This window comes from Trichechus manatus, unplaced genomic scaffold (genome assembly GCF_000243295.1).
Source record: "Trichechus manatus latirostris isolate Lorelei unplaced genomic scaffold, TriManLat1.0 scaffold00027, whole genome shotgun sequence".
Taxonomy (NCBI): Eukaryota; Metazoa; Chordata; class Mammalia; order Sirenia; family Trichechidae; genus Trichechus; species Trichechus manatus.
Window position 1 is genome coordinate 6,073,972 of NW_004443963.1, and position 13,828 is coordinate 6,087,799.

Genomic DNA, 13,828 nt, shown 5'->3' on the forward strand with positions numbered 1-13,828 from the left:
TTGATATGATGCTGAATTCTATTGACTAGAATTTTGTTGAGAATTTTTGCATCTATATTCATGAGAGATACTGGTCTGTAATTTTCTCTTTTTGTGGTGTCTTTGCCTGGTTTTGGCATCAGGGTTATGCTGGCTTCATAGAATGAATTTGGAAGTATCCCTTCCTTTTCTATGTTCTGAAATTATTTGAGTGGTACTGGTGTAAGCTCTTCTCTGAACGTTTGGTAGAATTCTCAAGTGAAGCCATCTGGGCCAGGGCTTTTTTTGGTTGGGAGTTTTTTTTAAATTACTTTTTCAATCTCTTCTCTTGTTATGGGTCTGTTCAGATTTTCAACCTCACTTTGTGTTAGTTTGTGTAGGTAGTGTGTTTCTAGAAATTTTTCCATTTCCTCCAGGTTTTCAAATTTGTTGGAGTAGTTTTTCCTAATACTCTGTTATGATTCTTTTTATTTCAGTTGGGTCTGCTGTAATGTCCCCCATTTCACTTCTTATTTGGGTTATTTTGGTCCTCTCCTGTTTTTCTTTTTTTAGTTTGGCTAGTGGTTTGTCAATTTTGTTGATCCTTTCAAAAAACCAACTTTTGGTTTTGCTGATTCTTTCTATTGTTTTTCTGTTCTCTATTTCATTATTTCTGCTCTGTTCTTTATTATTTCCTTTCTTCTAGTGGCTGTAGGCTTATTTTGCTGTTCTCTTTCTATTTGTATGAGTTGTGTAGCTAGTATCTTGTTCCTTTCTTCTTTTTTGATGTGTCCATCTGTTGCTATAAATTGACCTCTGATCACTGCCTTTGCTGTGTCCCAAAGGTTTTGGTATAATATATTTTCATTCTCATTTGATTCTAGGAATTTTTTGATTCCATTTCTGATTTCTTCTATTATCCAGTGGTTTTTAAACAGGGTGATATTTAGTTTCTATGTAACTGATTTTTTTTCCTTGCTCTTCCTGTTGTTAATTTCTACTTTGATGGTGTTGTGATCAGAGAAGATACTTTGTATTATCTCAATGTTTTTGGATTTTGTTGAGGGTTGCTTTGTGGCCTAAGGTGTGATGTATTCTGGAGAACATTCCATATGCATTGGAAAAGAATGTGTGCTTTGCAGCTGCTGGGTGGAGTGTTCTATATATGTCTATGAGTTCAAGTTTGCTGATTGTGGCCTTTAGATCTTCTGTATCTTTGTTGAGTTTCTTTCTAGATGTTCTGTCCTTTACCAAGAGTGGTGTGTTGAAGTCTTCTATTATTATAGTGGAACTGTTAATTTCTCTTTTCAGTACCGTTAAAGTTTGTTTTATGTATTTTGGAACCCTATTATTGGGTGTGTAGATATTTGTTATAGTTATGTCTTCATGCAGCATCGTCCCTTGTCTTTTATGGTGGATTTTGTTTTAAAGTCTATGTTACCTGAGAGTAGTATTGTCACTCCTGCTTTTTTTTTGTGGCTGTTTGCTTGGTATATTTTTTTCCATCCTTTGATTTTTAATAAATTTATGTCTTTGTTTCTAAGATGTGTCTCTTGTAGACAGCATATTGATGGATCCTGTTTTTTTTATCCATTCTGTCACTCTCTGTCTCTTTATGGGTGCACTTAGGCCATTTAAGTTCTGTGTAATTATTGATAGGTGTGAGTTTATTGTTGTCATTTTGTAGTGCTTTTTTTGTGGTGCTGATGATTTCTTTGTTCCTTTTACTCTCCTGTGCTGAATTTCTTTTGTGATTTTTTTTTTCATTTCTTTTGTTTTTGTAGGTTTTGTGTTTACTGAGACTTTATGTTTTTCTTCTTTATTTTGATGAGTAGGTTCATTGACTTTCTTTGTGATTACCTTTAAATTTACCCTTGTCTTCCTAACTTTGAACCAGTCTATTATTACTTGGTATCACCTTGCCTTCCTCATCATTAGAAAGTTCTATACCTACACTGTTTATTCCCTCTTTTATTGTTCTGACATTGTTGTCATTTACAGATTAACCTCTCTGGTTCCCTGTTGTAAATCTTTTGGTATTAAATAGTCCTTGAGAGTTCATTTCTTAAGTTGGTATCCGGCCACTGTGAGCTTGTGTCCTAGACTCAGGCTGTCATTTGATGTTGTTTGTTCTCATACCGAAGAACTCCCTTTAATAATTCTTGTAAGTTTGGTTTTGTTTTTACATATTCCTTTAATTTCTGTTTATCTGGAAATGTCCTAATTTCACCATCATATTTAAACAAGAGATTTGCAAGATGTATTATTCTTGGTTGGCAATCTTTTTCTTTCAAGGTTTTATATATGTCATTCCATTGCCTTCTTGCCTGCATGGTTTCTGTCAAGTAATCAGAGCTTAGTCTTATTGTTTCCCCTCTGTATGTGACGTTTTGTTTTTCTCGCGCTCTCCTAGGATTCTTCCTTTATCTTCGGTTTTAACAAGTGTGATTATGATATGCCTTGGTGATTTTCTTTTGGGGTCTACCCTGTATGGGGTTGAGCTTCTTGGATGGCCATCTTTCATGATATTAGGGAAGTTTTCTGTCAGCAATTCTTCAATGATCCTCTCTGTGTCTTCCATTCCACCCCCCCCCCCAACCCCATTCTGGAACTCTGATTATTCAGAAATTTTTGCTTTTGATTGTATCCCACATAATTCTCAGGGTTTCTTCATGTTTCTTTGTTCTTTTTCCTGACATTTTCTCAAAGTTGTATCCAAGTGTTTGTCTTCAATTTCACTAATCCTGTCTTCCATTGTTTCAAATCTGTTCCTCAGCCCTTCTATGACACTGTCCATTTCTGAAATTTTGTCTTTTATCTTTTGGATTTCTAACTATTGTTTTTGTATGATTTCTAGTTGTGAGTTTATTTTGGCATTTTGTTCCTGTATTATTCTCCTGAATTCTTTCATTTTTTTGTCTGTATTTTCCATGAATTTGCTGCCTTTTTCATGAATTTTTCTATGTTTTCCTCATTTTTGTCTGCTTTTTGCTTCAACTGTTGGATAGCTCTGAATATTTGAGATTTGAATTCCCTAACAGGTAGTTCTAGTGCCTTTTCTTCTACTGGAAAGCCATCTGGTGTTTTATTTTGAACCCCTAGTGAAACCATCCTCTCCTGTTTTTTTATATGTTTTGATATTGTCTGCTGTCTTTGGGACAGTCAGTAGTTATTTTCTTCATTTCTTGATTGTAGATTTGTTTGTTTCAACCTGCTTTTTTGTTTTATTTGGTTATGTTTGAGCAGGGGGGGCTGTGCATTTTTTGTTGTTTACTCGTCTGTGGACACGATATTTTTCACCTTCTTGTCCAATTGGCAGGACCAGTCACTCAGCTGTGGTTTAGCAGGGCAGGTCCAGCTGAAGGGGAGGGCCTGGGATGGGTTGTTTGTGGTATGTACTTGGGCAAACAATATGAGCCGGTTGTCAGTGCAGGGCAGGCTCCAGTAGGTTGTGCCTGTGCTGCTCGGGAGTGCACTATGCAGCACACGGTGTAGATAGGCAGGAGGGAGGAGGAGGGAGAGATGGTGATGTGTGAAGCTAGGTTGGGTATGGAAAAGAAGAGAGGGAGCAGAGAGAAACAGGAGGAAAAAAAGTGCTGAGGGAGCTTGCCACTGGAGTGCAGAGACAAGAAACCAAGAAATGGAGAAAAACAAAAAGGAAAAATAGATAAATAAATTTTTAAAATGCCCCCAGGGATCACACCAGTGTGGCTGCACAGATCAGGCAGCCCCTCCCAAGCCAGGCAGTATAGCCTGGCTATCAGGGCTGGAGATGATACACAATACCAGGTATTCAGGAGACAGCAAAAGAAGGTAAGTAGAAAGAGATGAGAAATCGAGAAATGAAGAAAAATAAAAAGGAAAACAAAAAGAGAAAACAAACAAACAAGAAAAAAAAAAAAAAAACCCGAGGGATCCCACCATCGTGGCCATGTGGACTGGGTAAACAGACTGGGGAAGCAGTTCCCCAGCTGAGGAGCACTTCACAGCCTGTCAAGAAGAAGCAAAGATGGCACACAGAGTCAGGTGTCTGAGAGAAAGGAAGGGGAGGAAGTGAGAGACAGGGAAGAAACCAAAAGAGGCTGAAAAAAACAATACCAGCAACAAAGAAATGGCACTGAAGATGCCAACCGGTGTGGGCAGCATGAATCTGCACCACAGAATCCAGCACCTCCCATGCTGCAGTCACAGCCCACCAGGAAGCAGTGAATCAGCCTTCTGGGAAGCCATGAATCCGCCCACTGGGAAGTGCTGAAGGTTGAGCAGGGGGAGGCAGAGTGGGAGGTGGGAAAGTGTTTCTCGCTGGTTTCTGGGTGCTCTATCTCCTGCTGGGAGCTCTGTTAATCTGCTTCCCCATACTCCCTGTCTGCTAATCTCTGACAGGAGTACAAGATGGTGGATCCATGTTGCATTAGCTGATAGGGGACCTCTGCTTGTAACCCTCCTTGCACTGTTTTCTCTCAGTTTCTTATACCATTTGGTGCTTGGTTGAGTTCTTTATCTCTTCATGTGACACTTAGGGTTCCAGGATTGACATTTGTCTCTGTTTTACTTAGTTTTTCGGGTCTTTGCTGTGGAGGGATGGCGTGGTGCTTCTGTCTATAGTGCCATGTTGGCTCCACCCCCAGATTTTCATAACTTCTTAAAACCGTTTCCATTTGTTTCCTTAAAATTGCCAAGGGCAGGAAACAAAGCTCTAACTCAACTTCAAATTCCATGTACGCACAGGTTTCAGGTCTCTGAATAAACATTGCAAAGTTGCTTATTATCAAAAGAATAATTAACATCACGTAACCATTTAAATATCACAGTTAACACTTTTCACTCTCTGTTTATTCATGTGAGTCATTGTTTTGCTTCATTAAAAGTTTTCCTTCAATATATCCTAGAGAAATAAGAGCCTTCACACAAATAGACAAATTGGTTGTTAACCAATTTCATAAAACAATATGTGTACTAACTGTTTAATGAGAAACTATTTGTTCTGTAAACCTTCATCTAAAGTACAATAAAAAAAATTTTTTTAAATAATTTAAAAAGTTTTCCTTCACCATTGAGACATTATTTTAATTTCTTACAAATGAGTTTAATAAAATCTTGAATTTGTGAAAAATACGTATATATAATATGGAGTTAAAATTAAAATAAGAGCTGTAAATATATATGTATATCTTCCAATATGATTTTTTTTTAAGTTTGTAATGATAGGAAAGAGAACACAATATATAAAGTGGGCCAGATTCAGCCCGTGTGCTATTTGCCAACTCTTGATCTAGAATGATCTCTAGAATTCAGTCTTTGGAAAAGCAAAAAGAAAGATATAGTGAAGTCTTGGGGTGCAGTCATGAAACCTCAGTCAATGAAATTTTGTTATGAACCGGGTGTGGTCCCTAGACTAGCAGGTCAGATACTCAATCTCCCAGGTGTCTCAGAGCTAATGGGATGAATGACAGTCATAATCACTGTCAACAACGCTCATTGAGGCCCTGATGCCCATTTATTCAATGACAATACAAACTAACTGCCAAGTACATTCTCTGTCTGCACTCAAGTTACCTGGGAGGCCAAATGATGAGAAGGTTGCATGTTGAGCACACAGTCCAAACAAGATAAGTTAATCATATGATTCTAGTATTTAATAAGGAGAGGCAAGCACATCTCTGCAATAACAACGGACCTGCTAGGAATATTAACCAGTCATATGGTGATTCAGCTTAGACATCATCATTGCCATGCCTGGTTCTCCCCCTACGTGACACAAACACACACTTGGCTCAGTCAGGGGTAATGTCCCTCTACTGTGCTTCCACAACATGCCATGCCTCCCCGTCTCAGCACTGGGCATTGGTATTGCCCATTTGCTGCTCTGACTCTCTCACTAGATTGAAAGTCCTTTGAGGGCAGGACTATGTTTAATTCATCCATATCCTCAGCACTTAGCAGTGATGGTGCTCAATCAACATTGGTTGATAAAAAAGAAAAGAAGAAAGGAAAATACGAGAAAGGGAGATTCTGCCACTATTTCCTTCTGTGAGTTTCCATTGTCTTTGCTTCCATAGCTTATTATCAAAAGAATAATTAAAATCATGTAACCATTTAAATATCACAGTAAACACTTTTTGCTCTTCTGTTTATTCATTCACGTCATTATTTAAATAAACAGAAGAGTGACATATTCTTTCTTTGCTTCGAATCACATCCTAAAAATAATAAGTGATGATTCAATCACTACCATTTATTGGGCACTTATGTATGCCAGGCACTGTGCTAAGTCCTTGATAAGCATCATCTCATTTATTCCTCACCAAAAATCTATGAGGTAGATGCTATTGTTACCCCATCTCACAGATATGGAAACTGAGGCTCTCAAGGTTTAAGTCACTTGCCTGAGGTCACACATCTGGTAAATGTCAGACTCAGAGTAGAACTCAGGTCTGTCTGTCTTCAAAACCTGAGAACTTGACTCATGTTTGTGGGCCTGAGAACCATGTTGCTTGTTTGAAATGACTTATGCATTTCTCTGCTCTGATCCACTGTTTGTTGGCAGTGTTGTGTAACTCTCAGATGGCTTGATTCTACTTCTGGGACCCTGGCTCAAGAGGCACGTGCCAGGCTCTAGACTGATGGTGATTCCCTCTAAGGAGAAGCAGTAATTTGCTAATACTGCAGACATTATTCCATCTCTCCATATGGCTAAAAATGAGCATCATTCCAGATACTTATAAAGAGCACAAGCTTCATTTATTAAAGCAGCACAGTTTATGAGGGGATGTATGATGCATGATGGAGAAAAAGTCAGAGGGGAAAGAGTGAAAGTGTCAACCAACTGCCTTTAAAATATCTTATTTGTGCAAGTATTACAAAAACATACAATTATGCAAACACATTGCTAGGGTACTTTCCAGGGAGTAGGGAAAAGACTAACTACTAGATAAAACATTTTTAAATAAATTTTTGGGCTTGCAGGAGGTAAGAGAAAAATCTATAGAACTCCTGTCCTAACCCTCAAAAACTGAGCTGAAACCAGACCTAGTAAGAAGTAAGCAAAATGGATAGACAGGATTGCCCTGAAAGCAAATTGTGATAGCAATGTCACTATGCTGGTGAGTTAGCATCAAGGAAGGGGAGCAAACTTAGTTCCCTTATTAAGCTGGGGACCCACCCTGCAGGACTAAGTGGTTCAGGTCAGTAGAGCCCCCTGGACATAAGTCTTCTCTGGAGGAAAATAGTCCCAACTTAGATCCTCAGGATTCACACAAAGATCAAGCTAAGAAATGAGCCCGCACGCGAGCAAAGTAGACACCATGAGGGTAAGTCAGCAAAAACAAACAACAGACGTGAACCCCTAAGGACTTCAGATATTGGGATTGCTAGATATCAAACATAAAATAGCTTTGAATAAAATGTTAAAATAAAAAAAAATGAAATCACAAAGATAAGCAAGAAACAAGAGACTATCAAGAATGATTAGGCTGATAAGAAAAAGAACCAAAAGGAACTTCTAGAAATGAAACATATAATTGTTGAAATTAAAGAACTCAGAGTAGGATTAAAACTAAATTAAACACAGCTGCAGAGTAATTAGGAAGCATTTGAAGAAATTACCCATAAAGCAACACAGAGAGAGAAGAAAGTGGAAGCTATGAATGAGAGGTTAAGGAACATGGAGACAGAACACGGAATTCTATATACATGTAACCAGAATTTCAGAAGGAAATATACTATATTTTTACGCAAATAATGTGCACTTTCTACATTTGTTTTCCAACTGTGCCTTTCCCAGGGGACATTTTCATAAGCACTGTTATGCCAATTTTTTTTTTTTTTTTAACATGTTGCTGTAACAAAAATTAGCATACAGCATTTAGGAAAATACGGGGGGCGGGGGCGGTGTGATCGGCAAGCAAATGTAGAGGCACGCATTACTCGAATAAAAATACAGTACTAGAGTGAAAAAGAGGCAATATCTGAAGAAATAAGAATTTCCCAGAACTGATGAGAGGCACAAGTCCACAGATTCGGAAACAGAGCCTATCCCAAGCAGCATAAGTACACGGAAATCATTGATTAAATGCATCATAGTGAAATGCAGAACTCAGTGATAAATACCTCAAAAGCAATGAGAAAGTACAGATTACCTACAAACGAAAACAATTCAAATGAAAGTAGACTTCTCAACAACACTGTAAGCTAGAAGACAGTGGAATCATATCTTTAAAGTACTGTCAACTGAGAATTGTGTAACCAATTTTAAACCATCTTACAATAACTAGGGTGAAGTTGGGACAATTTAAGATAAAGAAAATCTTAAAACTTACTACCACCAGACCTTCCCTAAACAAAATTGTAAAGGATGTACTGCAGAAGAAGGAAAACAATCTCAGAACTGTCTAAGATGTAAGAAGGAATGGAAAGCAAATAGCATATATGTAAATCTAAATAAATACTGTTTATATACAATAATAATGTCTAATTCACTGAGTTAAAAAAGAACAGAACTAAAAATCTGAAAACTCTGAAGAAAGTATAAAGAAAATAAAAACTCTCACAACTGGACCAATAAGCACAGTCATGATAAACGGAGAAAACATTGATCAAGGATTTCATTTTCATTCTGTTGTACATAGGGGTCATCATGAGTTGGAATCAACTTAACGGCACCCAACAACAACAACATGGCACTCAAGTGAGGAGGAGGTGATCAGCTTTAAAGTTTTCTAAGGGCCTTGTATTGTTTGTGAGGGGAGTAAGATATTGTTTAACTTTAGACTTAGTCAAATGTGCATGGTAAAATTTCATAGGTAACCACTAAAAGAATAAACCAGTGTGGGGTAAAAATAGATGAAAATACATGTATATGATAAGAAAAAATTTATACACTACGAAAGGGAAAATGAACACTGTTGTTTTAGAGAAGGGAAGTGAATTCCCCAAGGTCATATAGAAAACTCAAGACTAAAACTCAGTTCTTCTGATTCCAGAGTTGAGGGCTATTTTGATGACCTCCTCATTATTTCCGCATTCATTCATTCACGTATTTCACAAATATTTATATGGCACCTCTACTTTCTCCTGGATTGCAGGGTAGATTGGATTTCCACAGGCTGCTCCTTTCAGCAGACATTCCGTGGTCTCCTTGTCACCAACTCAGTGGCCTATTCTTAGTCTTCCTCCCAGCTGGTCTCTCTGAAGTTTTCACCACTGTTTGAAATTCTTGCCTCCTCACCACTGATTCTCCTCCTGTGTCTCTGAGAGTCCACCACAGTCTCTGCTGTGTCAAAAATAAATAACTCAGAACGCCATTAACAGATTGTTATGCAGGTTTAATTTGACAACTTTAAGGTTGGGCAGTACTTCATTACCAAGTAAATCAGTGCTCTGATTAATTAAGATTTGCAGGGTGCTTATATATAATTTCTTCAGGAACTTTGAACAAAAATTTTTTGATTGGTTGACGATTATGTCAGAATATGTGAATCTTATAAGAGAGCAGTGTGTGTTCAAACATTATAAAGAATAGAAAATAGAAATCTTGTTAAGACAACTACAAGATCAGTGAGCCATGATTATGAGATCTCTGGAATCTTGGAAAGGAGCCCTGTTGGTGCAGCGGTTAAGCACTCAGCTGTTAACCAAAAGGTCGGCAGTTTGAGCTCACCAGCCACTCCTCAAGAGAAAGATGTGGCAGCCTGCTTCTGTAAAGATTACAGGCTTGGAAACATGGGGCAGTTCTACCCTGTCCTATAAGGTCACTATGAGTCAGAACTGACTTGATGGCAGCGGGTTTGGTTTGGTTTTTGGAGTCTTGGAATCAGGACATGTTCATTAATCTTCAGTTGTTTTCTGAAAGAGCAAGTTTCAAGTGTCTCAGTGAGCCTGATCACCTAAATACAATTATGTAAAACTAGACAAGCTACTTTTAAAGTTAGTTACAGTTCAAGGCATAGCTATAGGCATTAAAAATTATATATATATATTTATGATTATACAACAAATAGGTTTCTAACATTTAATAAGATGACCTTAAGTGTTGTGGGTAAGAGAACTCTGATTTTTTTTTTAGTAACTTGCATTTATTTTATTTTTATCGCATTTTTTTATTGAACTTTAGGTGAAGTTTTACAGAACAAATAGTTTCTCATTAAACAGTTAGCGCACATATCGTTTTATGACAATGGTTAATAACCTCACAACATGTCAACACTGTCCCTTCTCAACTTTGGGTTCCCTATTACCAGCTTTCCTGTCCCCTCCTGCCTTCTAGTCCTTGTCCCTGGACTGTTGTGCCCCATTAGTCTCTTTGTTTTATAGGGCTGTCTAATCTTTGCCTGAAGGGTAAACCTCAGGAGTGACTTCACTACTGAGCTAAAAGGGTATCTGAGGGCCATACTCTCGGGGTTTCTCCAGTCTCTGTCAGGCCAGTAAGTCTGGTCTTTTTTTGTGAGTTAGAATTTTGTTCTACATTTTCTCCAGCTCTATCGGGGACCCTCTATTGTGATCCCTGTCAGAGCAGTCAGTGGCGATAGCCGGGCACCATCTAGTTGTACTGGACTCAGTCTGGTGGAGGCCGTGGTAGCTGTGATCCATTAGTCCTTTGGACTAATCTTTCCCTTGTATCTTGTTTTCTTCATTCTCCCTTGCTCCCGAAGGGGCGAGTATCTCAGATGGCTGCTTAGAGGCTTTTAAGACCCTAGACACTACTCACTAGAGTAGAATGTAGAACATTTTCTTTATAAACTGTGTTATGCCAGTTGAGCTAGATGTAGAGAACTCTGTTTTCATAAAACAAAACTTGTAACTTTATTTCACAGCTGCCATCATTTCTCCTGTCCGTGACTCCTCTCTCTCTACACACCCTCCTTGGACATTCTCATTCAGTCTCATGGCTACAGTTATCATCTAGGGTGTGTTAACTTTTAAATCTTCAATTACAGCAGGCAATAATAATAACTATAAGCAAAATTAGGAATCCCTGGGTGGCTCAAATGGTTAAGTGCTGGACTATTAACTGAAAGGTTGGTGGTTCAAATTCACCCAAAGGGGCTTTGGAAGTAAGGCCTGGCGATCTGCTTCGGAAAGGTCACAGCCTTGAAAACTCTATGGAGCAGTTCCAATCTGCAAACATGGAGTTGTCATGAGTTGAAATCTACTCAACAGCAACTAACTACAACCTAACCACCATAGACATTTATTGAGCACTTACTATATGCTGCGCACTACTGTATTTTTGCGCAAATAATGTGGGCCTTTACATTTGTTTGCCAACTGCACCCTCCCCTTGCAAGGTATTTTCGTAAGGGCCAGTATGCCATTTTTTTTCACACGTTGCTGTAAAAAAATTAGCATAGCATGCTTAGGAAAATACCTCACGGGGGAGGGTGCAGTTGGCAAACAAACATAGAAGGTGCACATTATTTGTGTAAAAATACAGTATTCTAAGTGCTTTACATATAATCCCCTCAACAACTCTAATAGGTATTTGTAGAAGTAAGTGCTAATACCTAGATTAGAACCTAGGAATCAGAGTTCCTAAGCTTCTCTCATAACCAATATACTCCATACTATGCCAGCTCAGAATTTACCCCTGAGCCCCAGATCTAAATATTCAGCTGCTTATGGGACATCCAGGAGGAAGCGTCCAGCAGGTGCTCCAAAACTATACATGTCTTAAATGAAACTCATTACCTCCCTCATCTTCCAAAGCCTGCTTCTGCCCTATGTTCCAAATCTCATCTAATGGTGTTGCTACCTACCCCATTTCCTGGGCCAAAATCTTGGCATTGTAATGCCTCTCACTAAGCTTCCAGTCAATATGTTACAAATTTTGATCCTACTGATTCTCCTCAAATCTTTTGGGGGAGCCGCTTCCTGACTGGTCTTCTAGCACTGATCTCTACCTTCCATTAAACCTGTCTAAGATGCTCCCTGTTGAAATGACTCTCTCCCTGCTCTCTTGCTACCATAGTATTTTATTAAAATTGTCATCAAACACTGATTGAAATCTGTCATATTCCAGTTGTGTCTGTGTACGTTGTCTACCCCTCATGGCAAGACACTGTCTATTCCCTGTTGACTTCTCCAGAGACAACTACCATAATGTACTCATTCATGTCACAAACATTTATAAAGCTTCTGCTATATGCTTGTTCAGGTTTTCATTATCTCCTGTATGGACTTGCCTGGGGTTCTAAAGATGAACAGAAATCTACCCTGATCCTCCAAAGACTTCCAGAGAGCATACTTAATAAATGATTAAGTGAATTTATATTTTCCCATTTAGGAATAGGCAAAACTTCCATTTAGACTTTTATGTAAATTTGCAAGCCAAATTCTAATTTTAGAAGATCCCCATCGCCACCATCTGTGTTCATGAAGCTTTTGTCCTAGCAAAAATTGCACTGGTAGAAGGACTTTTGTTAATTTACTCAGAAGGCTCCCCAGTGAATGGGAAATCCATCCCCTCACCCCGCTTTCTGATTCCAGTTCCAGATAGCTCTGTTTGGAAATGATTTGGTTAATTAGAAAAAAAGGAAAAAAAGCTATTACACTTAGAGATTATGAAGAAGCCAGGAAATAACTGTTTTGGTTTTATAAAATAAACATATGGGCTTCTTTTTATTTATTAACAGCTTTTATACTTTTTCAATATTATTCCTTAAAGCAGCTGTTTCTTTGGGTTCTCTTTCACACCTGCCTGTCGCTTTGGATTCCCATTTGTTAATTTAAAAATCTGAATTGGAAGTGATAAAAGCAAAGCACAAGGTAATCTTACTGATTTTAAATTTTACTTATGTATCTGAAAGCTTAATGTAAAAAGCAAAACACAAGGTAATCTTTACTGATTCTAGACTTTACGTACGTATTTAGAAGCTCTGCGCATACTCAACTGTTGTTGTTGTTGTTAGGTGCCGTCAAGTCGGTTCAGACTCATAGCAACCCTGTGCACCACAGAACAAAACACTGCCTGGTCCTGCGCCATGCTCACAATCATACTTATGCTTGAGCCCTTTGTTGCAGCCACTGTGCCAATCCATCTAGTTGAGGGTCTTCCTATTTTTCGCTGACCCTCAACTTTACCAAGCATGATGTCCTTCTCCAGGGACTGATCCCTCCTGACAACATGTCCAAAGTATGTAAGATGTAGTCTCACCATCCTTCCTTCTAAGGAGCATTCTGGTTGTACTTCTTCCAAGACATATTTTTTTGTTCTTTTGGCAGTCCATGGTATACTCAATGTTCTTCACCAAACCACAATTCAGAGGCGTCAATTCTTCTTCAGTCTTCCTTATTCATTGTCCAGCTTTCGCATGCGTATGATGCCATTCAACACACCATGGCTTGGGTCAGGTGCACCTTAGTCTTCAGGGTGACATCTTTGCTTTTCAACACTTTAAAGAGGTCTTTTGCAGCAGATTTGACCAATGAAATGTGTCTTTGGATTTCCTGATTGCTGCTTTCATGGGTGTTGATTGTGGATCCAAGTAAAATGAAATCCTTGACAAATTCAATCTTTTCTCCATTTATCATGGTGTTGTTTATTGGCCCAGTTGTGAGGATTTTTGTTTTCTTTATGCTGAGGTATAATCCATATACTGAAGGCTGTAATCTTTGATCGTCATCAGTGCTTCAAGTCCTCTTCACTTTCAGCAAGCAATACTCAACTAGGGTCACAGAAAAGCCACTGGTTTATTCTCTGTCTCCTAAATACCCTTTTAAAAAAAAAAAAAAAGTTGTGCTTTAAGTGAAAATTTACAATTCAAGTCAGTCTCTTATAAAAATTTATATATACATTGTTATGTGACCCTAGTTGCTCTCCCTATACTGTGACAGCACACTCCTCCTTTCCACCCCTGATTTCCCATGTCCATTC